This window comes from Mustela nivalis, assembly GCF_964662115.1.
Source record: "Mustela nivalis genome assembly, chromosome: 10".
NCBI classification, from domain to species: domain Eukaryota; kingdom Metazoa; phylum Chordata; class Mammalia; order Carnivora; family Mustelidae; genus Mustela; species Mustela nivalis.
Window position 1 is genome coordinate 100,938,070 of NC_139029.1, and position 27,651 is coordinate 100,965,720.

The following is a 27,651-nucleotide window of genomic DNA, read 5'->3' on the forward strand; positions in this document are numbered from 1 at the left end:
ATAAAATATTATATTCATATGCTGAAATATTATTTTTAAAAGCTTTTGACGTTATAGCTAGTGTTTATTAAATACTAAGTGTTAGGTGCTAGTCTATGTGCTTTATCTGTATATGTGCATTCACTTTTAAACATCATAAAAACAGCAGGACAAAAAAAGAAGTTCATGTTCTCTTCCCTGGGTTCAAATTATTCTATGTCCTCTTACTAGCTACCTGACCTTGGGCATGATACCTAACGAATCTGTCTCCACTTTTCTCAACTGAAAAAAGAGAATAATGATAATTATTCATATCTTGAAAGGTTGCTATTAGGTTTAAACAAAATAATGCAACCTAAAATGTTTAACAACAGTATTTAGTATATAATCAATAATTGTTATAGATTATTATGACAATGGTAATGATGGTGTATACTAGATACTGGACCTTAAAATTCATGGTATTTACAATTAACTGGGCAAGCAGACAAATAATCAATGATATGTGCAGATGGGCACTCACTCAGAAATTCTGGAAATTAATATAGAGAGGGGGCACCCAAGCCAGAAGACAGAGGTAAGGGGAAACTGACATAGAGAAGGTAAGTTCAAGGAAGGCTTCCACACAGTGTCAGCACAGTTCAAACATTTTGAAAGCCAGTAAGATTTAACAAGAGTAAGTGGGAGCTGGGAGAGAAAAAGTATCACAGGTGAAAGAGCATGTACAAAGACAAAAATTATGAAGACAAGATGACACTTTCTGAGGTCTAAAGGAAATTTATTTCAATAGCATGAAACTTAAAGTATGAGGGAGGAATCAAAGCAGATATGATTGGAAAGATAATAAAGACAAGATCATAACAGGATTCACAGGACTTGTTCAAAGGCATATAGCTCCTAAGTCATAAAGACCATAAAAAATTATGAAGGATGTTAAGCAACAAAATGATGTTTAGTTTTATATTTTTAAAAGTTCCATTCTGGGGGCGCCTGGGTAGCTCAGTGTGTTAAAGCCTTTGCCTTCAGCTCAGGTCATGATCCTGGGGTCCTGGTATCAAGCCCCACATCGGGCTCTCTGCTCAACAGCGAGCCTGCCTCCTCCTCTCTCTCTCTCTCTCTGCCTACCTTTCTGCCTACTTGTGATCTCTATCTGTCAAATAAATAAATAAAATCTTAAAAAAAAAATAAAAGTTCTATTCTGAAAATCTGTGTAGAACTGAAAGTGTTAGTGGTCCACCTCTGCCGTCAAATGCTCTACCACTGAGCTATAGCCCCAGCGGTCCACCTCTGAAAACAAAATGGGAAAAGGAGATCTGGAGGGAAGAAAATGATAATCAAATCTGTGATGTCCACTATGTCCACTATGATACAGTTCTTATAGTCTGGTAATCAATGTCTCCTCTGAGAAATCGTAATTACAAACTAGACCATAGGCATGAACTAGAGCTGAATGTATGCTGTTTCAGTGTTTTAAAAAGCTTCAAACCAAAACTTAATTTGAAGTGCTCCTACGTTTACCCAGGATCCCAGAGCTTCTAAGGCAAATTTTCTCTGTAAAAATGTACTTCCAATCCAAGTCTTAAAGAATTTCCACAGATGAAGTTACATGACCTCACAATCACAAGAGGAAAGAAAGCATCACGAGCAGAATCAGGAGAATAACTGAAAGGCAGACTTGGATCAGCAAAGATTCCAGATATTACAATTACTGGCTATGGATTTAAAAACTGTATTATATCATTCTTTAAAAACTAAAAAAGAAGATATCCATAAGCTAAATAAAACTCCTAGAAATGACATATATAAAACTAAAACTGAAAACTTCATTGATGTAATGGGTAATGTACGTCATTCAAACATTCCTCTAAAAGGAATAAAAATCCAGGATCAAATATTAAGAATATTAACATCATTAAGCTCCTGACAGAATAAGTAATTCTTATTCTGTCAGGTCAAAAGGGAAAGGGAAAATGTAAATGGGGAGAAGATAAGTACAGAATCAGCTTTTGCCCTGAGGGCATTTGCAGATCCTGGCAAAGCTAAACTTTTGATTTGAAACAGTAAAAAGTTGTTAAGAAAAATAAACATGAAAACCCAAAGACTATGTAAGATAGAGGGCCCAAGAATTAAACCTTTATACAATAAACTGAAACACTCTATACGTAAGGGGGAAGCAAAAACAAACCAATCCTCAAGCATATATGTAACCTAGGTTCACATGATCTGAGGGGTCCAAGGAGCCCCAGGCCTTGAAACTGATTTAAATTTGTATCAGATACGTAGAGGCACCATGCACATGGCAAAAGTAAATGGAAATCCTTCCAGGAGGAAGATATGCTATGCATGTACTAGGCAGGTTTTAAATTATTTCTACAAATAATTTAATTTTTTCAAAAAAAAATATTAAGCATGGAGTCAAAGACAACAAGGCACCCAATAAAACAGGGCACTCTGACTAAAAACTATAGGAAACAAAAGACAGAATGAGGCTCACAGACATTTAAGATAAAGATGATCAAAAACAAACTGTAACTTTAAAAATAATTTTAGGGGCGCCTGGGTGGCTCAGTGGGTTAAGCCGCTGTCTTCAGCTCAGGTCATGATCTCAGGGTCCTGGGATCGAATCCTGCATCAGGCTCTCTGCTCAGCAGGGATCCTGCTTCCCTTCCTCTCTGCCTGCCTCTCTGCCTACTCGTGATCTCTCTCTGTCAAATAAATAAATAAAATCTTTAAAAATAAATAAATAAATAAATAAAAATGAAAATAACTTTAAAAACTACATAAAGTAGAATAGCAGATTTGAAAAACAAGAATAACATCTTAATATAAACATCTTAGTTACTAAAAATAAAATGTAAAGGATGATAGTGGGTGAGAAACAAATGAAAAGAGAATTAGTGAACAACAAAACAGGTTAAAAGAAATCATCCAAGGTAAAGCATAGAGGGGCACCTAGGGACTCAGTCATTAAGCATCTGCCTCCAGCTCAGTTCATGATCCCAGGGTCCTGGGATTGAGTTCCACACTGGGCTCCCTGCTCAGTGGAGAGCCTGCTTCCCCCTCTCCCACTCCCCCTGCTTATGTTCCCTCTCTCACTGCCTCTCTCTTGCTCTCTGTCGAATAAAAAAAAAAAAAATCTTTAAAAATTAAATTAAAAAATAAAAACACAAAGCATAGAAAGGCGAAAACATGAAAAATAGATTAAAGGCCACAGAAGACAGTTAGAAAATTAACATTTTTTACTCAAATTTCCAGAAAGAGAGAAAACAGAGAATAGGGCAAATACGTTTGAAGAAAAGCAATAATAAAGGAGACTAATTTGCAGAATTAAACTGCAAAATAAAACCCATGTTTTATATCATACTGAAAATGCTAAAAATCAAAGAAAAAAATCTAAAAAGGCACATAAGGGGGAAAAGACACCTTATCTTCATAGAATCAAAGTTACAGAAGAAGACAAGCAACTTCTTAAAATCAAAAAAAAAAAATAAATAAATAAAAAGAATGCAGGATGATACCCTCAGTGTGCTAAAAAGAAATTCCTAGAAATAACAATGTGCAACCAATATGTGTTATGCAAAACTAGTCTTTGCAGATGAGAATAAACAAATGTTCAAACAAATAAAATGGAATACAAATTATTATAAGCATATCCACAGTAAAGGACATTATTCAAAACATTCCTTTTTAAGGCAGAAATAATAGATCCAAGTGAAAGATCTGACACGTAAGAATTTAAGAGCAAAGAAAAACATATAGGTAAAACCAAATAAATACAGTCTACATAAAACAATAATAATCTTCTCATTATAGAATTTAAACATACAACAAAAATAGAAGGGGCTAGAACCAAATGGAGTTAATGTTCTAAATTCCTTGAACAACCCAGAAAGAAGGTAAATACATTAACTTTACCTTTAAAAATAATACACATTATAATTTCTCCAGTAACCAGCAAATAAAAAAAATGGGAACAGATCCATAACTTTCAAAGTAGTCAAGGGGAAAACCTAGAACAATAACAAATAATGAAACTAGGGTTTCCACTTCCAGGAAGATGGAGTAGATACATTTTTCCTATTCCTTCCAAAACCCTTAACTTTATATGTAAAATAAACATGAGAGACTTTGAATGATGTACAAAATAAAGTAGACCAGTCACAGACCTCTAGATCTGAGAAACAACGTAATAGTAAGACCCTGGGACAAAGTGGGTGTCATCTGGATGGGTTTTTTGTTTGTTTGTTTGTTTGTTTGTTTTTTGGTTTGGAATTTGTTTTGCTTTGTGTTTGTTTGCCTTATATATCCTAGTCTTAAAGCTGAAGAAGCCTAGAAACATCAATTGGCCCACATGAAAAAGCTCTGAAAAGTCTGCTCTCTTTAGCAAAAGCACAAGAGAGGGACACCCTAATAAGACTCAATACCAGACTGGGGTGCCTGGGTGGCTCTGCGTTAAGCCTCTGCCTTCGGCTCAGGTCATGATCCCAGGGTCCTGGGACTGAGCCCCACATCGGGCTCTCTGCTCAGCAGGGAGCCTGCTTCCCCTTCTCTCTGCCTGCCTCTCTGCCTACTTGTGATCTATCTCTCTCTCTGTCAAATTAAAAAAAAAAAAAAATAGACTCAATACCAGACAAGCATGACAGAAGAAAACTGTGACCTCCACCCCACCTTTGGCCCCAATAAAGGCCAAAAGGTGAGCCTAGACCTCCAACCTTAGTAAGGCTATGGTTAGGCACTAAAACACTCCCATTAAAGTAGTTCCAGATAAGATCTGTGGTGGTAGAAATTATATGGGGAGCCTGGATGTCTACCGCCATCCAGTAATAAAAAAGCTTCTCCCACTCCCTACTAATGTGGTATCACAGGAGGCCCAGTAAAGAGCAACAAATTTCACCAAACCCACGAGGTAATGAGGCTATTACCACATGGTGTCACTGGGACCACAGAGGGAACCAGTACTCCCAAAACAAATAGTACTAACAAGAACACCACCACCATTCAGGTGTCAACAAAGGCAAATTAAGAAACCTGGCTTTGACCTCCACTTAGCAAGAACAAGGCAGCAACCACACTTCCTGAGACAAAAAAGTGTAAAAGGAAGCTAGCTGATCTAGAATCTCATTAAATCTTACAAAACTATCCAGATTTCAATAACAATATCTTGTCATAAGAACCAGAACAATCTCAAACTAAATAAAAAGACCATCAATAGATGCCAACACCAAGAGAGAGAAATTATCTGACAAAGACCTTAAAGCAGCCATCACAGAAATGCTTCAATGAAAAATTGTAAACACACTTGAAACAAAAGAAAAATCAGAAGGCCTCAGCAAAGAAATAGAAAGTCTCATTAAAGATATAAAGGAGAACCAAATGGAAATTTTAGAATTGAAAAAATAATAATAATCAAAATGAGAACCTCAGCATCTGGGCTCAGTGACAAAAGAGAGGGACCAGAGGAAAGAAAAACTGAACTAAAAGACAGAAAAACAGAAATTAGCCAAGTGAACAACAGAGACAAACAAATTGAAAAGTTAACAGACTTATGGTTTCCAGTTTCACATTTAAGGAGCTAGGAAGTGCCACTCACCTTAAGAACAAGTAAAAAGCTGAACAAACTTCAAAATCAACAACTCATCTTAGATCCACAAAAGAAGCAAGATCACAGGGCAAACCACCACCCTCAAAATTGGAGACACTGACAGGAGAATACAGAGAAACAGAACTTACCTTGGAAAAATATTATAAGCTGACAACTCCTTGTGAACCAGTGCTACAGTAGACAAAACCAAACTCTAATAGATAAATTGCTGGAGGCTCAGGAATCAAGTCTGAGAGTTAAAATCACCACAGGGACACAGTTATAGCAGGGACCTCCATTTTTATGAGTTTTACCACGACAGGCTTAACCAGTTCTCATAATAAATACTGTAGAAAATCCCCTCATGATTTCAGCAGGGTAACAGAAGGAATTATTTTGAAATACAGCAGAGCACTATATTCTTAAGATCTGCCCTCAGGAGAAACGATTTTACAAGAACCAAAACTACTGGGGTTTTATCAGAGTCTAACTGACCTGGAGGAACTCCAGGAATGTCTAGTCTCCATCTAAAAGAAGAGAATAGTCACTCCAGAGTAATAAAGCCATACTGTCCCACCAAAAGAGGGTGGAGACGCAGGGAAATAACTAAGAAATAATTGCAAAATTCGTGGGTCTGAGGCAAAAACTCACTAAGAGACTGAGACCTAATCAAAGGACTAGAGAACATTCCCACTCCTTCAATGCATTACTTAAGGTTTATTTAGAGCCTTTCATTTTACCTACTACATCATGTCCAGCTATCAAAAAATTACAAAGACAGGGGGCAAGGTCAAGATGGCGGAGAAGTAGCAGGCTGAGACTACTTCAGCTAGCCAGAGATCAGCTAGATAGCTTATCTAAAGATTGCAAACACCTGAAAATCCATCGGCAGATCGAAGAGAAGAAGAACAGCAATTCTGGAAACAGAAAAACAACCACTTTCTGAAAGGTAGGACAGGCGGAGAAGTGAATCCAAAGCGACGGGAAGATAGACCCCGGGGGGAGGGGCCGGCTCCTGGCAAGCAGCGGAGCAACGGCGCACAAAATCAGGACTTTTAAAAGTCTGTTCCACTGAGGGACATCGCTCCAGAGGCTAAACCGGGGCAAGGCCCACGCGGGGTCAGCGTGGCCTCAGGTCCCGCAGGGTCACAGAAGGATCGGGGGTGTCTGAGTGTCGCAGAGCTTGTGGGTATTGAACGGGAAAGCCGGCTACAGAGACAGAGCCGACAGTAAGCTCACAGTTCGGTGTTACCTTGAACCGGTCGCAGGCTCGGTGAGCTCGGAGCGCGGCCCGAGGTCAGGCAGACGAGAGTAACTGGGCGCTGTTCTCTGAGGACGCACTGAGGAGTGCGGCCCTGGCCTCTCGGCTCCTCCGGGCCTGAGACCAGGAGGCTGCCATTTGTATTCCCGTCCTCTGGAACTCTACGGAAAGCGCTCAGGGAACAAAAGCTCCTGAAAGCAAACCCAAGCGAATTACTCACCCCGGCCTGCCGCCTGCGGTGCAATTCCATCTGGGGCAAAGACACTTGAGAATCACTACAACAGGCCCCTCCCCCAGAAGATCAACAAGAAATCCAGCTGAGACCAAGTTCATCTACCAAGGAGTGCGGTTTCAATACCAAGGAGAGCAGCAGAATTCCAGAGAACGAGAAAGCAAAGCACAGAACTCATGGCGTTTTCCCTGTGATTTTTTTTAGTCTTGCAGTTAATTTGATTTTTTTGTTTTTTTTTTCTCGCCTTCTGGTAAATTTTTTTTTTTAACTTTTACCTTTTTCTTTTTTAACGTTTTTTAACTAGTTTATCCAATATATATATTTTTTCTTTTTTATATTTTTTTATATTTTTCTTATTTGTTTTCTTTTTTTGAAATTCTTTTCTTTTCTTTTTTTTCTTTCTTCCTTTTTGAACCTCTTTTTATCCCCTTTCTCCCCCCTCACGATTGGGGATCTCTTCTAATTTGGTTAAAACATACTTTCCTGGGGTTGTTGCCACCCTTTTAGTATTTTACTTGCTCCTTCATATACTCTTATCTGGACAAAATGACAAGACGGAAAAATTCAACACAAAAAAAAGAACAAGAGGCAGTACCGAAGGCTAGGGACCTAATCAATACAGACATTGGTAATATGTTAGATCTAGAGTTCAGAATGACAATTCTCAAGGTTCTAGCCGGGCTCGAAAAAGGCATAGAAGATATTAGAGAAACCCTCTCGAGAGATATAAAAGCCCTTTCTGGAGAAATAAAAGAACTAAAATCTAACCAAGTGAAATCAAAAAAGCTATTAATGAGGTGCAATCAAAAATGGAGGCTCTCACTGCTAGGATAAATGAGGCAGAAGAAAGAATTAGTGATATAGAAGACCAAATGACAGAGAATAAAAAAGTTGAGCAAAAGAGGGACAAACAGCTACTGGACCACGAGGGGAGAATTCGAGAGATAAGTGACACCATAAGACGAAACAACATTACAATAATTGGGATTCCAGAAGAAGAAGAAAGACAGAGGGGAGCAGAAGGTATCCTGGAGAGAATTATTGGGGAGAATTTCCCCAATATGGCAAAGGGAACGAGCATCAAAATTCAGGAGGTTCAGAGAACGCCCCTCAAAATCAATAAGAATAGGCCCACACCCCGTCACCTAATAGTAAAATTTACAAGTCTCAGTGACAAAGAGAAAATCCTAAAAGCAGCCCGGGAAAAGAGTCTGTAACATACAATGGTAAAAATATTAGATTGGCAGCTGACTTATCCACAGAGACCTGGCAGGCCAGAAAGAGCTGGCATGATATTTTCAGAGCACTAAACGAGAAAAACATGCAGCCCAGAATACTATATCCAGCTAGGCTATCATTGAAAATAGAAGGAGAGATTAAAAGCTTCCAAGACAAACAAAAACTGAAAGAATTTGCAAACACCAAACCAGCTCTACAGGAAATATTGAAAGGGGTCCTCTAAGCAAAGAGAGAGCCTACAAGTGGTAGATCAGAAAGGAACAGAGACCATATACAGTAACAGTCACCTTACAGGCAATACAATGGCACTAAATTCATATCTCTCAATAGTTACCCTGAATGTTAATGGGCTAAATGCCCCTGTCAAAAGACAAAGGATATCAGAATGGATAAAAAAACAAAACCCATCTATATGTTGCCTCCAAGAAACTCATTTTAAGCCCAAAGACACCTCCAGATTTAAAGTGAGGGGGTGGAAAAGAATTTACCATGCTAATGGACATCAGAAGAAAGCAGGAGTGGCAATCCTTATATCCGATAAATTAGATTTTAAGCCAAAGACTATAATAAGAGATGAGGAAGGACGCTATATCATACTCAAAGGGTCTGTCCAACAAGAAGATCTAACAATTTTAAATATCTATGCCCCCAACGTGGGAGCAGCCAACTATATAAACCAATTAATAACAAAATCAAAGAAACACATCAACAATAAAACAATAATAGAAGGGGACTTTAACACTCCGCTCACTGAAATGGACAGATCATCCAAGCAAAAGGTGAGCAAGGAAATAAAGGCCTTAAACGACACACTGGACCAGATGGACATCACAGATATATTCAGAACATTTCATCCCAAAAAAACAGAATATACATTCTTCTCTAATGCACATGGAACATTCTCCAGAATAGATCACATTCTCGGTCCTAAATCAGGACTCAACCGGTATCAAAAGATTAGGATCATTCCCTGCATAGTTTCAGACCACAATGCTCTAAAGCTAGAACTCAACCACAAAAGGAAGTTTGGAAAGAACCCAAATACATGGAGACTAAACAGCATCCTTCTAAAGAATGAATGGGTCAACCAGGAAATTAAAGAAGAATTGAAAAAAATCATGGAAACAAATGATAATGAAAATACAACGGTTCAAAATCTGTGGGACACAACAAAGGCAGTCCTGAGAGGAAAATATATAGCGGTACAAGCCTTTCTCAAGAAACAAGAAAGGTCTCAGGTACACAACCTAAGGCTACACCTAAAGGAGCTGGAGAAAGAACAAGAAAGAAACCCTAAGCCCAGCAGGAGAAGAGAAATCATAAAGATCAGAGCAGAAATCAATGAAATAGAAACCAAAAAGACAATAGAGCAACTCAACATAACTAGGAGCTGGTTCTTTGAAAGAATTAATAAAATTGATAAACCCCTGGCCAGACTTATCAAAAAGAAAAGAGAAAGGACCCAAATAAATAAAATCATGAATGAAAGAGGAGAGATCACAACTAACACCAAAGAAATACAAACTATTATAAGAACATACTATGAGCAACTCTACGCCAACAAATTTGACAATCTGGAAGAAATGGATGCATTCCTAGAAACATATAAACTACCACAACTGAACCAGGAAGAAGTAGAAAGCCTGAACAGACCCATAACCAGTAAGGAGATTGAAACATTCATTAAAAATCTCCAAACAAACAAAAGCCCAGGGCCAGACGGCTTCCCGGGGGAATTCTACCAAACATTTAAAGAAGAACTAATTCCTATTCTCCTGAAACTGTTCCAAAAAATAGAAATGGAAGGAAAACTTCCAAACTCATTTTATGAGGCCAGCATCACCTTGATCCCAAAACCAGACAAGGATCCCATCAAAAAAGAGAGCTATAGACCAATATCCTTGATGAAGACAGATGCGAAAATACTCTACAAAATACTAGCCAATAGGATTCAACAGGATTATTCACCACGACCAAGTGGGATTTATTCCAGGGCTGCAAGGTTGGCTCAACATCCGCAAATCAGTCAATGTGATACAACACATCAATAAAAGAAAGAACAAGAACCATATGATACTCTCAATAGATGCTGAAAAAGCATTTGACAAAGTATAGCATCCCTTCCTGATCAAAACTCTTCAAAGTGTAGGGATAGAGGGCACATACCTCAATATCATCAAAGCCATCTATGAAAAACCCACCGCAAATATCATTCTCAATGGAGAAAAACTGAAAGCTTTTCCGCTAAGGTCAGGAACACGGCAGGAATGTCCATTATCACCACTGCTATTCAACATAGTACTAGAGGTCCTAGCCTCAGCAATCAGACAACAAAAGGAAATTAAAGGCATCCAAATCGGCAAAGAAGTCAAATTATCACTCTTCGCAGATGATATGATACTATATGTGGAAAACCCAAAAGACTCCACTCCAAAACTGCTAGAACTTATACAGGAATTCAGTAAAGTGTCAGGATATAAAATCAATGCACAGAAATCAGTTGCATTTCTCTACACCCACAGCAAGACAGAAGAAAGAGAAATTAAGGAGTCAATCCCTTTTACAATTGCACCCAAAACCATAAGATACCTAGGAATAAACCTAACCAAAGAGGCACAGAATCTATACTCAGAAAACTATAAAGTACTCATGAAAGAAATTGAGGAAGACACAAAGAAATGGAAAAATGTGCCATGCTCCTGGATTGGAAGAATAAATATTGTGAAAATGTCTATGCTACCTAAAGCAATCTACACATTTAATGCAATTCCTATCAAAGTACCATCCATCTTTTTCAAAGAAATGGAACAAATAATTCTAAAATTTATATGGAACCAGAAAAGACCTCGAATAGCCAAAAGGATATTGAAAAAGAAAGCCAACGTTGGTAGCATCACAATTCCAGACTTCAAGCTCTATTACAAAGCTGTCATCATCAAGATAGCATGGTACTGGCACAAAAACAGACACATAGATCAATGGAACAGAATAGAGAGCCCAGAAATAGACCCTCAACTCTACAGTCAACTAATCTTCGACAAAGCAGGAAAGAATGTCCAATGGAAAAAAGACAGCCTCTTCAATAAATGGTGCTGGGAAAATTGGACAGCCACATGCAGAAAAATGAAATTGGACCATTTCCTTACACCACACACAAAAATAGACTCAAAATGGATGAAGGACCTCAATGTGAGAAAGGAGTCCATCAAAATCCTTGAGGAGAACACAGGCAGCAACCTCTTCGACCTCGGCTGCAGCAACATCTTCCTAGGAACAACGCCAAAGGCAAGGGAAGCAAGGGCAAAGATGAACTATTGGGATTTCATCAAGATCAAAAGCTTTTGCACAGCAAAGGAAACAGTTAACAAAATCAAAAGACAACTGACAGAATGGGAGAAGATATTTGCAAACGACATATCAGATAAAGGACTGGTGTCCAGAATCTATAAAGAACTTAGCAAACTCAACACCCAAAGAACAAATAATCCAATCAAGAAATGGGCAGAGGACATGAACAGACATTTCTGCAAAGAAGACATCCAGATGGCCAACAGACACATGAAAAAGTGCTCCATATCACTCGGCATCAGGGAAATACAAATCAAAACCACAATGAGATATCACCTCACACCAGTCAGAATGGCTAAAATCAACAAGTCAGGAAATGACAGCTGCTGGCGAGGATGTGGAGAAAGGGGAACCCTCCTACACTGTTGGTGGGAATGCAAGCTGGTGCAGCCACTCTGGAAAACAGCATGGAGGTTCCTCAGAATGTTGAAAATAGAACTGCCCTATGACCCAGCAATTGCACTATTGGGTATTTACCCTAAAGATACAAACGTAGTGATCCAAAGGGGCACGTGCACCTGAATGTTTATAGCAGCAATGTCCGCAATAGCCAAACTATGGAAAGAACCTAGATGTCCATCGACAGATGAATGGATAAAGAAGATGTGGTATATATACACAATGGAATACTATGCAGCCATCAAAAGAAATGAAATCTTGCCATTTGCGACAACATGGATGGAACTAGAGCGTATCATGCTTAGTGAAATAAGTCAAGCAGAGAAAGACAACTAACATATGATCTCCCTGATATGAGGAAGTGGTGATGCAACATGGGGGCTTAAGTGGGTACGAGAAGAATAAATGAAACAAGATGGGATTGGGAGGGAGACAAACCATAAGTGACTCTTAATCTCAGAAAACAAACTGAGAGTTGCTGGGGAGAGGGGGTTTGGGAGAAGGGGGTGGGATTATGGACATTGGGGAGGGTATGTGCTTTGGTGAGTGCTGTGAAGTGTGTAAACCTGGTGATTCACAGACCTGTACCCCTGGGGATAAAAATATATGTTTATAAAAAATAAAAAATTAAAAAAAATTACAAAGACAAACAAAAGAGCAAAAACACAGTTTGAAGAAACAGAGCAAGAATCAAAACTACGGGGACACCTGGGTGGCTCAGTCAGTTGGGCGTCTGCCTCTAGCTCAGGTCATTATCCTGGGGTCTTGGGATCAAGCCCAGAATCAGACTCCCTGCTCGATGGGGGGCCCGCTTCTCCCTCTCCCTCTGCTCCACTACCAGCTTGTGCTTGCTCTCTTTCACAAATAAAAAAAAAATATTTTTTTCAAATATTTTATTTATTTGACAGAGATGACAAGTAGGCAGAGAGGCAGGCAGAGAGAGAGAGGAGGAAGCAGGCTCTCCGCTGAGCAGAGAGCCCGATACAGGGCTCGATCCCAGAACCCTGGGATCATGACCTGAGCTGAAGGCAGAGGCTTAAACCACTGAGCCACCCAAGTGCCCCAAAAATATTTTTAAAAAAGAATCAAACCTACACATGACAGGTATATTGGAAATATTAGACATGGAATTTAAAACAATGGTGATTAATATGCTCCGGGCTCTAATAGATAAAGAAGATGGCAGCGCAATAGGAGGACTCTCATCTGGGCTCATCTCATGCCACAAACATGACTAGATAACTATCATATCATCCTAAATACTGCAGAATTTGACCAAAAGAGTGACAGAACAAACTTCACAACTAAAAGGAGAGAAGAGGCCACATCGAAGAAGGTAGGAAGTTTGGAAATGTGGTTTAGTGGAAAAAAGGATTATAGGAGCTGAGGAGGGGAAGGAGGCTGAAGAAGCAGCAGAATGAATTAATGACACAAGAAAAAAAATAACGGAAAATAATTAAGCTGAACAAAAGACAAAAAGAAGAATTACACAGCCCAAGAACAGGAGCACCTGAGTGGCGCAGTTGGTTAAACAACTGACTCTTAGTTTCAGTGCAAGTCATGATCTCATAGTCATGGGAGCAGAGCCCCACATCAGGCTCTGCACTCAGCAGGGAGTCTGCTTGAGATCCCCCCTTCCCATCCCCTGTTCTCCCCTCACTTATGCTCTAAGATAAAATCTTTTTTAAAAGATAAAAAAAATTAAAAAACAAGATTTATCAATATGCTCCCTACAAGAAACTAACTTCAGACCTGAAGACACATACAGACTAAAAGTAAACGGATGGAAGAATGTGCCATGCAAATGGAAGTGTCAGTGGTCATGGGAGGCCTGGGTACCAATACATATATCAGACAAAATAGACTTCAAAGCAAAGACTATGGCAAAAAACAAAGAAGGACACTTGTGATGATCTCTGGGTATTGTATGTAAGTGATGAGTCACTAAATTCTACACCTGAAACTATTATTACGCTCTATGTTTACTAACTTAAATTTAAATAAAAATTTGGAGAATTCAAAACAAAAGGACAATACATAATAAAGGGATCAATCTAACATGATGATATAACAACTAAAAGTACCTACCCACCCAACACAGAAGAACCTAAATACAAAAAACAAATATTAACAGACATAAAGATAGAGATTGATAGTAATATAATATTAAGGGCTTTAACACTCCATTTAACATCAGTGGAGAGATCATCCAGACAGAAAAAAAAAATCAATGAGGAAACAGTGGTTTTGAATGAATATTCAAATGAATAGGTCAGATGTACCTAAAAGACATACACAGAATATTCCACCCAAAAACAGCAGAGTTCACATTTTTTTCAAGTGCACCTGGAACATTCTCCAGGACAGATCATACGGTAGGCCACAAAACAATTTTCAATAAATTTGAGAAGATCAAAATCATATCAATCATCTTTTCTGACCACAATGCTACAAAACTAGCAATCAATTACAAGGAAAAACATCTGGAAAGAACACAAAAACAGTGAAACTAAACTACATGTTACCAAACAACAAATTGATTAATAAAGAAATCAAAGGAGTAAAAGTATTAAAAAAAAATAAAGAAATCAAGAGCAAATTGAAAAAATACTTGAAGACAAATAAAAGTGAAAACAACAGTCCAGGAAGTTGAGGGAAAATGCTGGAAGAGTAGGGGACCCTTGTTTCATCTAGTCCCTTGAGTTCAGCTGCATATCAATCAACTCATTCTGAACACCTATGAATTCAACCTAAGATCTAAGAAAAGAATCACTGCAATTTTACAAATAAAAAAGCAACCACTTTTTGCAAGGTAAGAGGTGCGGATAAGTGAATTTGAAGGGATATATTGGAAGATAAACCATGGGGATTAGAAGTCTTCATAATCTGACTATCAAAAAGTAATACAGCAGCTGGGCACAAAATCAGAACTTTTAGAATTCTGCTCCAGTAAGGGACATCCCTGTCTAAAATGTGTTCAGGTGCCAAAGCAGGGCAGAATCCCAGGTGGGACAGTGGTCTCAGGATCCACAGGGTCACAAAAAGAACAGAGATGACTGAGTGTAGTGAGTTCCCAAGCACTGGAGCAGAGAAGCCAGCTACAATCAGGGAGCCCAGGAGTGGGCCTCACCTCCATGCTGCCATAAACCACAAACCTCAGCACAATTGGGCAACTACTCTCCAAGCAGGGAGACCCAACAAGTGGCAGAACCACGGGAAGAATCTCTTCCTTTCCCCAGAGAGGAGCCATGTGGGTGCACATTGCAGGAGTCTGCAGAGTTTGGCCCCACACAAGAATGACTGACTGCTTTTCCCTGAGGGTGCAACTGAAGAGTGTGGGGGGGGGGGTCATAATTTTTCAGCTCTGGAGCTGGAAATCAGGACACCACCATTTTTACTTTCATCCTCTAAAGTGGCATGGGAAGCCTTCAGGGAACAAAACCACATATAGCAACCTGAAGCAGCTTACCCTGAGCTCAACTCCCTGTCAAGGTCAGTGCAACTCCTCCTAGGCAGACATACCTGAGAATCAGTGCAACAGACCCCTTCCCCAGAAACCAGCAGGAATATCAGGCTAATACCAAGTTTACAGATCACACAGAACTGAAAAACTCCACATAAGGTGAAAATAGTATAGCATTCAAGGTTTTTTCTCTTGATTCTTTAGTCTTTCAGTTTAGAATTATTTTTTCTTTTTCCCTTTCAACTAGTTTATGTATGAACTTTTAAAAGTCTTTTTTAAATTTTAATTTTTACATTTACATTTTATAAGTATATTCATTTTTGGCTTCTTTCACTGTATTCAATTTTATTTTTGTGTACGTATGTATGTATGTATACATATATATATATACATATATACACATAGAAACACACACACATAGAAGGTTTTCTTTCTTTACAGTTTTGGGATCTAGTGTCTTCTAACAGACCAAAATGCACCTGTAAGGATGCTGAGGAAAAGAGACAAAAACAATGACTGGATCATGAGGGAAGACTTCTAGAAATCAGTGATACCATAAAGCAAAATGGTATTAGAATAATTGGACTCCCAGAGGAAGAGGAAAGAGAAAGAGGGACAGAAGATACATGTAAGCAAATCATAGCTGAGAACTTCCCTAATGCAGAGAAGGAAACACACATTCAAGTCCAGGAGACACAGAGAATCCCCATCAAAATCAATAAAAACAGATCAACACACAGCGTTATAATAGTGAAGCTTGCAAATTTCAGAACTTAAGAGAAAATCCTGAAACCAGCTAGAGACAGGAGGCCCTTAACCAGAGGTCCAACATTACACTGACAGGAGACCTAGTCACAGAGACCTGGTAAGCTGGAAAGGACTGGCATGATATATTCAAGGTACTAAATGAGAAAAATGTGTAGCCAAGAATGCTTTATCCAGCAAGACTGTCATTCAGAATGGAAGGAGAGAAAAAAGAGCTTCCAGAACAAACAAAAACTAAAAGAATTTGTGATCACTAAACCACTCCCATTAGAATATTTTTTTTAAGATTTTATTTATTTATTTGACAGACAGAGATCACAGGTAGGCAGAGAAGCAGGCAGAGAGAGAGGAGAAAGCAGGCTCCCCGCTGAGCAGAGAGCCCGATGCGGGGCTCGATCCCAGGACCTTGAGATCATGACCTGAGCTGAAGGCAGAGGCTTTAACCCACTGAGCCACCCAGGTACCCCAGCCCTATAAGAATATTAAACAGAATTCTGTAAACAAAGAGAGAGCCCAAAAGTAACATAGACCAGAAAGGAACAGAAATCATGAGAGACTCTGGACTCCAGGGAACAAACTGAGGATTACAGAAGGCGATGGGAATGAAGTATGGGATAGCCAGGCCATGGGTATTAATTAAGGAGGGGATGTGTTGTGATGAGCACTGGGTATTATACACAACTAATAAATTCATTCTCATAATTCTTGTTCTTTTATTTTTTTTAAATACTAACCAGTTTAACTAGATGTTTAATACAACATATTCCAAAATAACTTTATAACTTGAAATTCTTCATACACCTTTCTTTTTTTTAATTTGTTTTTAAGATTTTATTTTTTCATTTGACAGAGATCACAAGTAGGCAGAGAGACAGACAGACAGAGAGGGAGAAGCAGGCTCCCTGCCAACTAGAGAGCCCGATGTGGGGCTCGATCCCAGGACCTCAGGATCATGATCTGAGCCAAAGGCAGAGGCTTAACCCACTGAGCCATCCAGGGGCCCCTACCTTTGTTTATTTTTTTTAATATATAGATAGATAGATAGATGATTCAAGTTAGTCCTTTTTCCCCATTCGATACTATATATATATATGTGTGTGTGTGTGTATATATATATATGTGTGTGTGTGTGTGTATATATATATATATATATATATATATATATATATATATATGAACTTAGAACTGATATATATATATATCAGTTCTAATTTCTCTGTACTTCTAAAAAGTTGAGTCCTTTAACAAAGATAACAAGATACACCCAGGAAGACTGGAAATAACCTTCCTCACGCACATTGAGGGTTTTTAATCACCTTCCTGTCTTATTCCTTTTTTTTTTTTTAAGATTATTTATTTATTTATTTATTAGAGAGAGATCACAAGTAGGCAGAGAGAGAGAGAGGAGGAAGCAGGCTCCCTGCTGAGCAGAGAGCCCGATGCGGGACTCCATCCCAGGACCCTGAGATCATGACCTGAGCCGAAGGCAGTGGCTTAACCCACTGAGCCACCCAAGTGCCCCTTCCTGTCTTATTCTTTGTCAGTGTTTCTGTGTGTTTTTGTTTTTGTACTTTATAAATCTTATTCTTTTTGGCTGGGTTTTTCTTTTATCTCTCTCTCTTTCTCTTTTTTTCTATTTTCTTTCTTTTTGATGGTGACATCCGATTCCTCCAAAAATATCGATGGTGCACCTTGCCTGTATCATAGTTGATATTTTCAGCTATACATCCTTTCAACCACCTCTCACCAAAATGACTAAGAGAAGGAACACCCAATAGAGGAAAAATTCAGAGACTGTGACCTCTGCCACAGAACTATTGGATATGCACATAACAATATGTTGGAAATTGAATTCAGGGTAACAATTATCCAGACAGTGGCTAGGTTGGAGAAGACCATTAGTGGCAACGTAGAATCTCTAAAGGCAGAAGTGAGAGTTGATCTGGCAGAACTTAAAAATGCTATCAATGAGATCCAATCTAATCTAAATACTCTTAACAACTAGGGTAAATGAAGTAGAAGATTGAATTAGTGATCGAGAAGACAAACAGAAGAAGGGTCAGGAGGAGGCCTGGAACAAATAGTTGACAAGCCATGAAAACAGAATTAGGGATATAATTGATGCCATGAAACATTCCAATGTCAGAATTATAGAGAATCCCTAAGCAGATGGAGAGAGAGAGAGAACAAATGAACTAGAAAATATAGTTGAACAAATCTGGATGAAAATTTCCCTAATCTGGGGAATGGAACAAGTGTTAGTGTCCTAGAGGCAGAGGACATCCCCCAAGATCAATGAGGGCAGAAAAACCTCCAGGCATGTGATTATGAAATTCATGAATTATAATTCAGAGAAGAGGTCTTAAGGGCAACTAGGGGGAAGAGATTCCTTGTGTACAGGGGGAGGACCATCAGAATAAAGTCAGACCTGTCCACAGAAATCCAGCAAGCCATAAAGGGCTGGCACGACATATTCAGGGCACTAAATGAGAAGAACACATAGCCAAGAACACTTAATCCATAAAGGCTGACATTCAGAATGGATAGAGAGATAAACAGCTTCCAAGATCGGCAAAGTTTCAAAGATTATGTGACCACCAAACTGGCACTACAAAGGGGGTGTATAAAAGCAGAAAGAACCCAAGAGTGACATAAACAGAAATTTACAGAGACAATCTACAGAAACAAGGACTTCACAGGCAACATGATGACAGTAAAAACTTATCTTTCAAAAATCATTCTCAACATGAATGGCCTAAATGCTCCCATAAAATGGCACAGGATTGCAGACTGGATAAAACAACAGGACCCATCCATATGCTATCTACAAGAGACACATTTTGAACCTAAAGATACATCCAGACTGAAAGTGAAGGGATGGAGAACCATATTTTGTGCCAACAGACCTCAAAAGAAAGTTAGGGTAGTGATTCTCATATCAGATAAATTAAATTTTAAGCTAAGACTATAGTCAAAGATACAGAAGGATACTACATCATTCATAAAGGGTTTATCCACCAAGAAGATCTAACAATTTTAAATATTTATGCCCCCAACATGGGAGCAGCCAACTACATAAGCCAACTGTTAATCAAAATAAAAAATCATATTAATAAGAATACATTAGTTGTAGGGGATCTTAACACGCCACTCTCAGCAACGGACAGATCACCTAAGCAGAAAATCAACAACGAAACAAGAGCTTTGAATGAAACTTTGGACCAGATGGACCCCATAGATATATACAGAACAGTCCACCCTAAAATAACACAATATTCATTTTTCTTGAGCACACATGAAACTTTCTCCAGAATAGCCTACATACTGGGTCACAAATTGGGTCTAAACCAATACCAAAAGATTGAGATTTTTTTCCCTGCATATTCTCAGACCATAATGCTTTGAAACTGGAACTCAATCACAAGAAAAAGTTTGGGCAGAATTCAAACACTTGGAAGACAAAGATCATCCTGCTCAAAAATGTTTGGATCAACCAGGAAATCGAAGAACTTAAGCAATTCATGGAAACCAATGAGAATAAAGACACATCAGTCCAAAACCTATGGGATACAACAAAGGCAGATCTAAGGGGTAAATACATACCCATCCAAGCCTCACTCAAAAAAGCTGAAAAACCCTGAATACACAAACTCTCTTTACACCTTAAAGAACTGGAGAATTAACAACAAATTAAACCAACCCCACACACAAGAAGGGAAATAACTAAGATCAGAGAAGAGATCAAGGAATTAGAAAAGAGATCCAATAAAACACATCAACAAAACTGGTTCTTTGAAGGAATTAATAAGATCAATAAACCATTGGCCAAACTAATCCAAAAGAAAAGAGAAAGGACTCAAATTAATAAAATTATGAATGAAAGGGAAGAGGTCACAACTAATACCAAGGAAATAGAAACAATCATTAGAAATTATTATCAACAATCATATGCCATTAAGTTAAACAACCTAGAAGGACTGGATGCATTCCTAGAAATATAAACTTCCAAGACTGAAACAGGAAGAAACTGACAAACTGAACAAACTGAACAGACCAATATCTAGTAATGACATTGAAGCACTAAACCTCCCCAAAAACAAGGCTCCAGGACCTGATGGATTCCCTGAGGACTTCCACTGAACATTTAAAGAAGATAATACCTATTCTCCTGAAGTTGTTTCAAAAAGTAGAAACATAAGGAAAACTTCCAGACTTTTTCTATGAAGCCAGCATTACCTTGATCCCCAAACGAGGAAAAGACCCCACCAAAAAAGAGAATTTCAGACCAATATCCGAGATGAATATGGATGCCAAAACTCTCAACAAAATCCTAGCTAATTGGATCCAATAGTACATTAAAAAGATTATCTACCATGACCAGGTGGGATTTATCCCTGGGACACATGGGTGGTTAAACATTCACAAATCAATCAATGGGATGTAACAAATCAGTAAGAGAAGAGAAAAGAACCACACGGTCCTCTCAATTGATGCAGAAAAAACATCTGACAAAATATAAAATCCTTTCCTGATTAAAACTCTTCAAAGTATAGGGATAGAGGGAACATTCCTCAACTTCATAAAATCCATCTATGAAAAACCCACAATGAACATCATTCTCAATGGGGAAAAGCTGAGAGTCTTCCCATTGAGATCAGGAACACAACAAGATTGCCTACTCTCACTGTTGTTCAACATAGTGGTAGAAGTCCTAGCAACAGCAATCAGACAACAAATAGAAATAAAAGGTATTCAAATTAGCAAAGAAGTCAAACTCTCTCTCTCTTTGCAGATGACATGATACTTTATATGGAAAACCTAAAAGACTCCACCCCTGAATTACTAGAGCTCATACAACAATTCAGTAATGTGGCAGGATACAAAACAATGCACAGAAATTAGTAGCTTTTTTATACACTAACAATGAAACTATAGAAAGGGAAATTAGCAAATTGATTCCATTTACTATAGCACCAAAAACCGTAAGATACCTTGGAATAAACCTAACCAAAGAGGTAAAGAATCTATACTCGAGGACCTACAGAGCACTCATGGAAAAACTTGAAGACACAAAAAGATGGGAAAACATTCCATGTTCATGGATCAGAAGAATAAACATGGTTAAAATGTCTCTACTGCCCAGAGCAATCTATACTTTCAAATGCCATCCCAATCAAAATACTACCAGCATTTTTCAAAGTGCTAGAACAGACAATCCTTAGATTTGTATGGAACCACAAAAGTATCTGAATCACTAAGGAAATGCTGAAAAAGAAAAACAAAGCTGGGGACTCACACTGCCTGATTTCAAGCTATATTACAAAGCTGTGATCACCAAGACAGCATAGTACTGGCACAAAAACAGATGCATTGACAAATGGGACAGGATAGAGAGCCAAGATATGGACCCGCAACTCTATGGTCAAATAATCTTCAAAAAAGCAGGAAAAAAATATCCAGTGGAAAAAAGTCTTTTCAATAAATGGTGCTGGGCAAGTTGGACAGCTATATATAGAAGAATGAAACTTGACCATTCTCTTACACCATACGGAAAGATAAACTCAAAATGGATTAGGAGACTTCAATGTGAGACAGGAGTCCATCAAAATCCTAGAGGGGAACATAGGCAATAAACTCTTCAACATCGGCCACAGCAACTTCTTTCAAGACATGTCTCCAAAGGCAAAGGAAACAAGAGCAAAAATGAACTTTTAGGACTTCATCAAGATCAAAAGCTTCTGCACAGCAAAGGAACAGTCAAGAAAACAAAGAGGCAACCCACGGAATGGGAGAAGATATTTGCAAATGACATTATAGACAAAGGGTTCATAGCCAAGATCTATAAAGAACTCCTCAAACTCAACATACACAACACAGATAATCACATCAAAAAATGGGCAGAAGACACGAACAAACACTTCTCCAGTGAAGACAAACAAATGGCTAGCAGACACATGAAAAAATATTCATCATTATTAGTCGAGAGATTCAAATCAAAATCACATTGAGATACGACCTTACACCAGACAGAAAGGCAAAAATTGACAAGACAGGGAACAACAAATGTTGGAGAGGTTGTGGAGAAAGGGGAACCCTTCCACACTGTTGGTAGGAATGCAAGATGGTGCATCCACTTTGGAAAATAGTGTGGAGATTCCTCAAAAAATTAAAAATAGAGCTACCCTATGACCCTGCAATTGCACTACAGGGTATTTACTCCAAAGATACAGATGTAGTGAAAAGAAGGGCCATAGGTATCCCAATGGTCATAGCAGCAATGTCCACAACAGTCAAACTGTGGAAAATCCAAGACTTTAACAGATGAATGGATAAATAAGATGTGGTCCATACATACAATAAAATATTACTCAATCATCAGAAAGGATGAATACCCAACTTTTGTATCAACATGGACAGGACTGAGGAAATTATGCTGAGTGAAATAAGAGAAAGTCAACTATCATACGGTTTCACTTACTTGGGGAACAAAAGAAATAACATGGCGGACATTAGGAGAAGGAAAGGAAAAGTAAATTGGGGGAAGTCAGAGGGGGAGATGAACCATGAGAGACTATGAGAAATAAACTGAGGATTTTTGTGGGGGATGGGTGAGTCTGGTGGTGTGTATTAAGGAGGGCACATATTGCATGGAGCACTGGGTCTTGTACATAAACAGTGAACCTTGGAACACTGCATCAAAAACTAATGATGTATTTTATGGTGATAAAATACTAATGATGTATTTTTGGTGACTAACAACACAATTTAAAAAAGGGAAACAATCAAAAAACCTAAAAGGCAACCTACGTATGGGAGAAAATATTTTCAAATGACATATCCTATAAAGGGCTAGTAGCTAAGATCTACAAAGAACTTATCAAACTCAACACCCCCCAAAAACAAACAATCCAATAAAGAAATAGACAGAAGATAGAACAGATATTTATCCAAAGAAGACATACAAATGGCCAACAGACACATGAAAAAACACTCTACATCACTTGGAATCAGGGAAATACAAATTAAAACCACAATGAGATACCACTTCACAACATTCAGAACGACTAAAATTAACAAGTCAGGAAACAACAAATGTTTGCAAGTATGTGGAGAAAGGGAAACCCTCTTACACTGTTGGTAGAAATACAAACTGGTACCACCATTCCAGAAAACAGTATGGAGGTTCCTCAAGAAGCTAAAAATAGAGCTACCTTATGACCCACAAATTGCACTAGTGGTATTTACCCCAAAGACACAAACATAGTGATCTGAAGGAGCACCTGCACCCCAATGTTTATAGCAGCAATGGTGGAGAGAGCCAAGATGTCTGTGGATGGATCAATGTGCAAAGAAGATGTGGTATATACACACAATGGAATATTAGGAAGTCATCAGAAAGGATGAAATACTACCATTTACAGTGAAATGGATGGAACTGGAGGGTATTATGCTACACGAAAAATATTAATCAGAGAAAGGCAATTATCATATGGTTTCACTCATATGAAGAATATAAGAAAGAGTGCAGAGGATCATAAGGGAAGAATGGGAAAAATGGAATGGGAAGAAATCAGAGAAGGAGATAAACCATGAGACACTCATAACTAGAAGGAAGAATCTGAGGATTGCTGGAGGGGTGGTGGGTGGGAGGATGGGCTAACTGGGTGATGGGAATTAAGGAAGGCCTATGATGTGATGAGCACTGGCTGTTCTGTACAACTGATGAATTACTGAACTCCACATCTGAAACTAATGATGTACTATATTTTGATTAATTTGAGATAAATTAAAAAAAAACACACAACAGTCCAAAATCTTTGGGACAAAAGCAGTTCTATGAGGTAAGTTTATAGGTATAACTGGCCTACCTCAAGAAACAAACAAAAGAGAGTCCAAATCTTGGTTTCAGCTCAAGTCATGATCTCAGGGTCTGAGCCCAATGTTGGGGACTACTCCTAGCACAGAGTCTGCTTGAGATTCTCTCTTTCCCTCTCCTCTGCCCTACCCCCACTTGCATTCTCTCCTTCTAAAATAAATAAATTTTTAAAAAAATAAATCTCAAGTAAACAACCTAGGCTTAACACCTAAAGGAGCTGGAAAGAAAGTACAAAGCCAGTAGAAGGATATAATAAAAACTAAAACAGAAATAATGAAACAGAATCTTAAAAAATATATATCTAGAAATGTCAATGGAACCAAAGCTAGTTATTTTAAAAAAGAAATGAGATTGACAAACTTTGGCCAGACTCCAAGAAAAAAAAAAATAGAGGACTCAAATAAATAAAACCAGAAATAAAAGAATAGAAATAACAACGAACACCAGGAACTACAATAGATTGTAAGAGAATATTATGAAAAATTATATGCCAACTAATTGGACAACCTAAAAGATGATGATAAATTATTTCTTTTTTAAATCTTCACAAACGTAATCAGGAAGAAATAGAAATTTTGAACATACTGAATATTAGCGATGAAACTGAATCAGTAATCAAAAAACTCCCAACAAACAAAAGTCCAGGCTTCACAGGTTAATCTGCCAAATATTTAAAGATCAGTTAATACCCATTCTCAAACCATTCCAAAAAAATAGAAAAGGAAAATTTCCAAATCTTTTCTATGAGATTAGCATTACCCTGATAATAAAACCTAATAAAGACACCACACACACAAAAAAGATAACTGCAGGCCAGTATCTCTGATGAACATAGATGTAAAAATCCTCAACAAAATATTAGCAAACCAAATCCAACAATACATTTAAAAAATCATTCACATGATCAAGTGGGATTTACTCTTGATATGCAGGGGTGGTTCAATATTGCAAATCAATCAAAGTGATCACACCACATCAACAAGAGAAAGGATAAAAACTGTATCACCACTTCTGTAGATGCAGAAAAAGCATTTGACAAAGTACACAAAGCCATTTGTGATAAAAACCCTCAACAAAGTAGGCTTAGAGGGAACATTATCTCAACATCATAAAAGCCATATATGAAAAATCCACAGCAAACATCATACTCAAAGGTGAAAACCTGAAAACGTTTCCTCTAAAATCAGAAACAAGACAAGTATGTCCACTCACTACTTTTATTCAACGTAGTCCTAGAAGCCCTAGCCACAGCAAGCAGTCAATAAAAAGAAATACGAAGCATCCAAATTGGTTGGAAAGAAGTGAAACTTTCACTATTTGCAGATGACATGATACCATAGACAGAAAATCCTGAAGACTTCACCAAAAAACTACTAGAATGGATATATTAATTCAGTAAGGACAGAGGATAAAAAATATACAGAAATCTGCTGCATTTCCATACACTAATAATAAAAATAGCAGAAAGAGAATTAAGAAAGCAAACCTATTTACAATTGCACCAAAAAGAATAAAATACCAAAGAATAACCAAGGAGAAGGAGGTGAAAGACCTGTACCCAAAAACTCTAAGACATTGATGAAAGAAACTGAAGAGGATACAACAAAAGACATTCCATGCTCCTGAACTAAAATAATTAATATTATTAAAACATCCATGCTACCCCAAGCTATCTATATATTCAATGTAATCCCTATCAAAATACCAATAGTATTTTTAACAGAACCAGAACAAGCAATTCTAAAATTTGAATGAAACTACAAAAGACCCTGAAGAGTCAAAGCAATCTTGAAAAAGAACAACAAAGCTGGAGGTATCACAATCCCAGATCTCAAGATACACTACAAAACTGTAGTAATCAAAATAGTATGGTAATGACATAAAAACAGACACATAGATCAATGGGACATAATAGCCCAGAAATAAACCCACACACATATAATCAACCTATACCAAAGGAGATAAGAATATAATAATGGGAAAAAGCCTCTTCAATAAATGGTGCTGGGAAAATTGAACAGCAACATTTAAAAGAATGAAATTAGACAACTTTCTTACACCATACACAGAAATAGACTCAAATGGATTAAATACCAAAATGTGAGTCTTGAAACCATAAACTTCCTTAGTGAAAACACAGGCAGTAACCTCTTGGACACTGTCCTCAGCAACATTTTTTTTTTACTTAGTTTCAAAGGTAAAATTTAGTGATCCATCAGTTGCATATAACACCCAGTGCTCAATACATCAAGTGATCTCCTCAATGCCCATCCCTTCTCCCATCCCACCCCTTCCCTCCAGGAACCTTCAGTTTGTCTCCTAGAGTTCAGCATCTTATGGTTTGCTTCCCTCTCAATTTTCATCTTATTTTTCCTTCCCTTCCCCTATGTTCATCTGTTTTATTTCTTAAATTCCATGTATGCATGAAATCATACGGTACTTGTCTTTCTCTGACTGACTTGTTTCACTTGGCATAATACCCTCTAGTTCTATCCACATCATCTCAGCAACATATTTATGCATATATCTCCTTAGGCAAGGGAAGCAAAAACAAAAATAAACTATTGGAACTACACCCAAATAAAAAGGTTCTGTACAACAAAGGAAATAATCAATAAAACAAAAAGGCAACCTATTGAATGGGAGATGATATCTGCCAATGACATATCCAGTAAGGAGTTAATATCTAAAATATAAAAGAACTTACACAGCTCAACATGGAAAAAAATATCCAATTAAATAATGAGTAGAAGATCTGGGGCATATGGGTGGCTCAGTCAATGAAGCATCTGATTATTAGTTTCAGCTCAGGTCATGATCTCAGGATCCTGAGATTGAGATCCAAGTTGGGTTTACTTCTCAGTGTGGAGTCTGCTTGAGATTCTTTCCCTCTCCTCCTCCCTCCCCATCTGCTCCTCCTCCCCCTACTCATTCTCTCATATAAATAAAATCTTTTTTAAAAATGAGCACAAGACCTAAAAACACATTTTTCTGAAAAAGACATACAGATGACCAACAGACACTTGAAAAGATGCTCAACATCACTAATCATCAGGGAAATGCAAATCAAAATCACAACAAGGTTTCACCTCACATCTGTCAGAGAATGGCTAAAATCAAAAAGACAACAAATAACAAGTGTTGGCAAGGATGTGGAGAAAAGGGAACTCTCAAGCACTGTTGCCAAGAATGTAAATTGGTGCAACCACTGTGGAAAACAGTATAGATATTCCATCATAAATTAAAGATAGCATTACCATAAAATCCAGCAATTCCAATTCTGGATATATACTCAAAGAAAACAAAAAGACTAATTCAAAAAGATATATGTACCCCTATGTTTGTTGCAGCATTGTTTACAATAACCAAGATATGGAATGGGAGATATATATATATATATATATATATATATATATATATCACACATACATATACATACATATATATATAATGGAATATTACTCAGCCATATAAAAAAGAACGAGATCTTGCCATATTTGACAACATG

At 37.9% G+C, this 27,651-nt stretch overlaps 1 protein-coding gene across 4 annotated transcripts in view; it reads right to left on the bottom strand.

Moving 5' to 3' along the window:
• SYCP1 (synaptonemal complex protein 1) overlaps positions 1-27,651 on the bottom strand; it is a 132,746-nt gene that overhangs the window by 69,411 nt on the left and 35,684 nt on the right. The gene's annotated exons all lie outside the window — the stretch shown is intronic.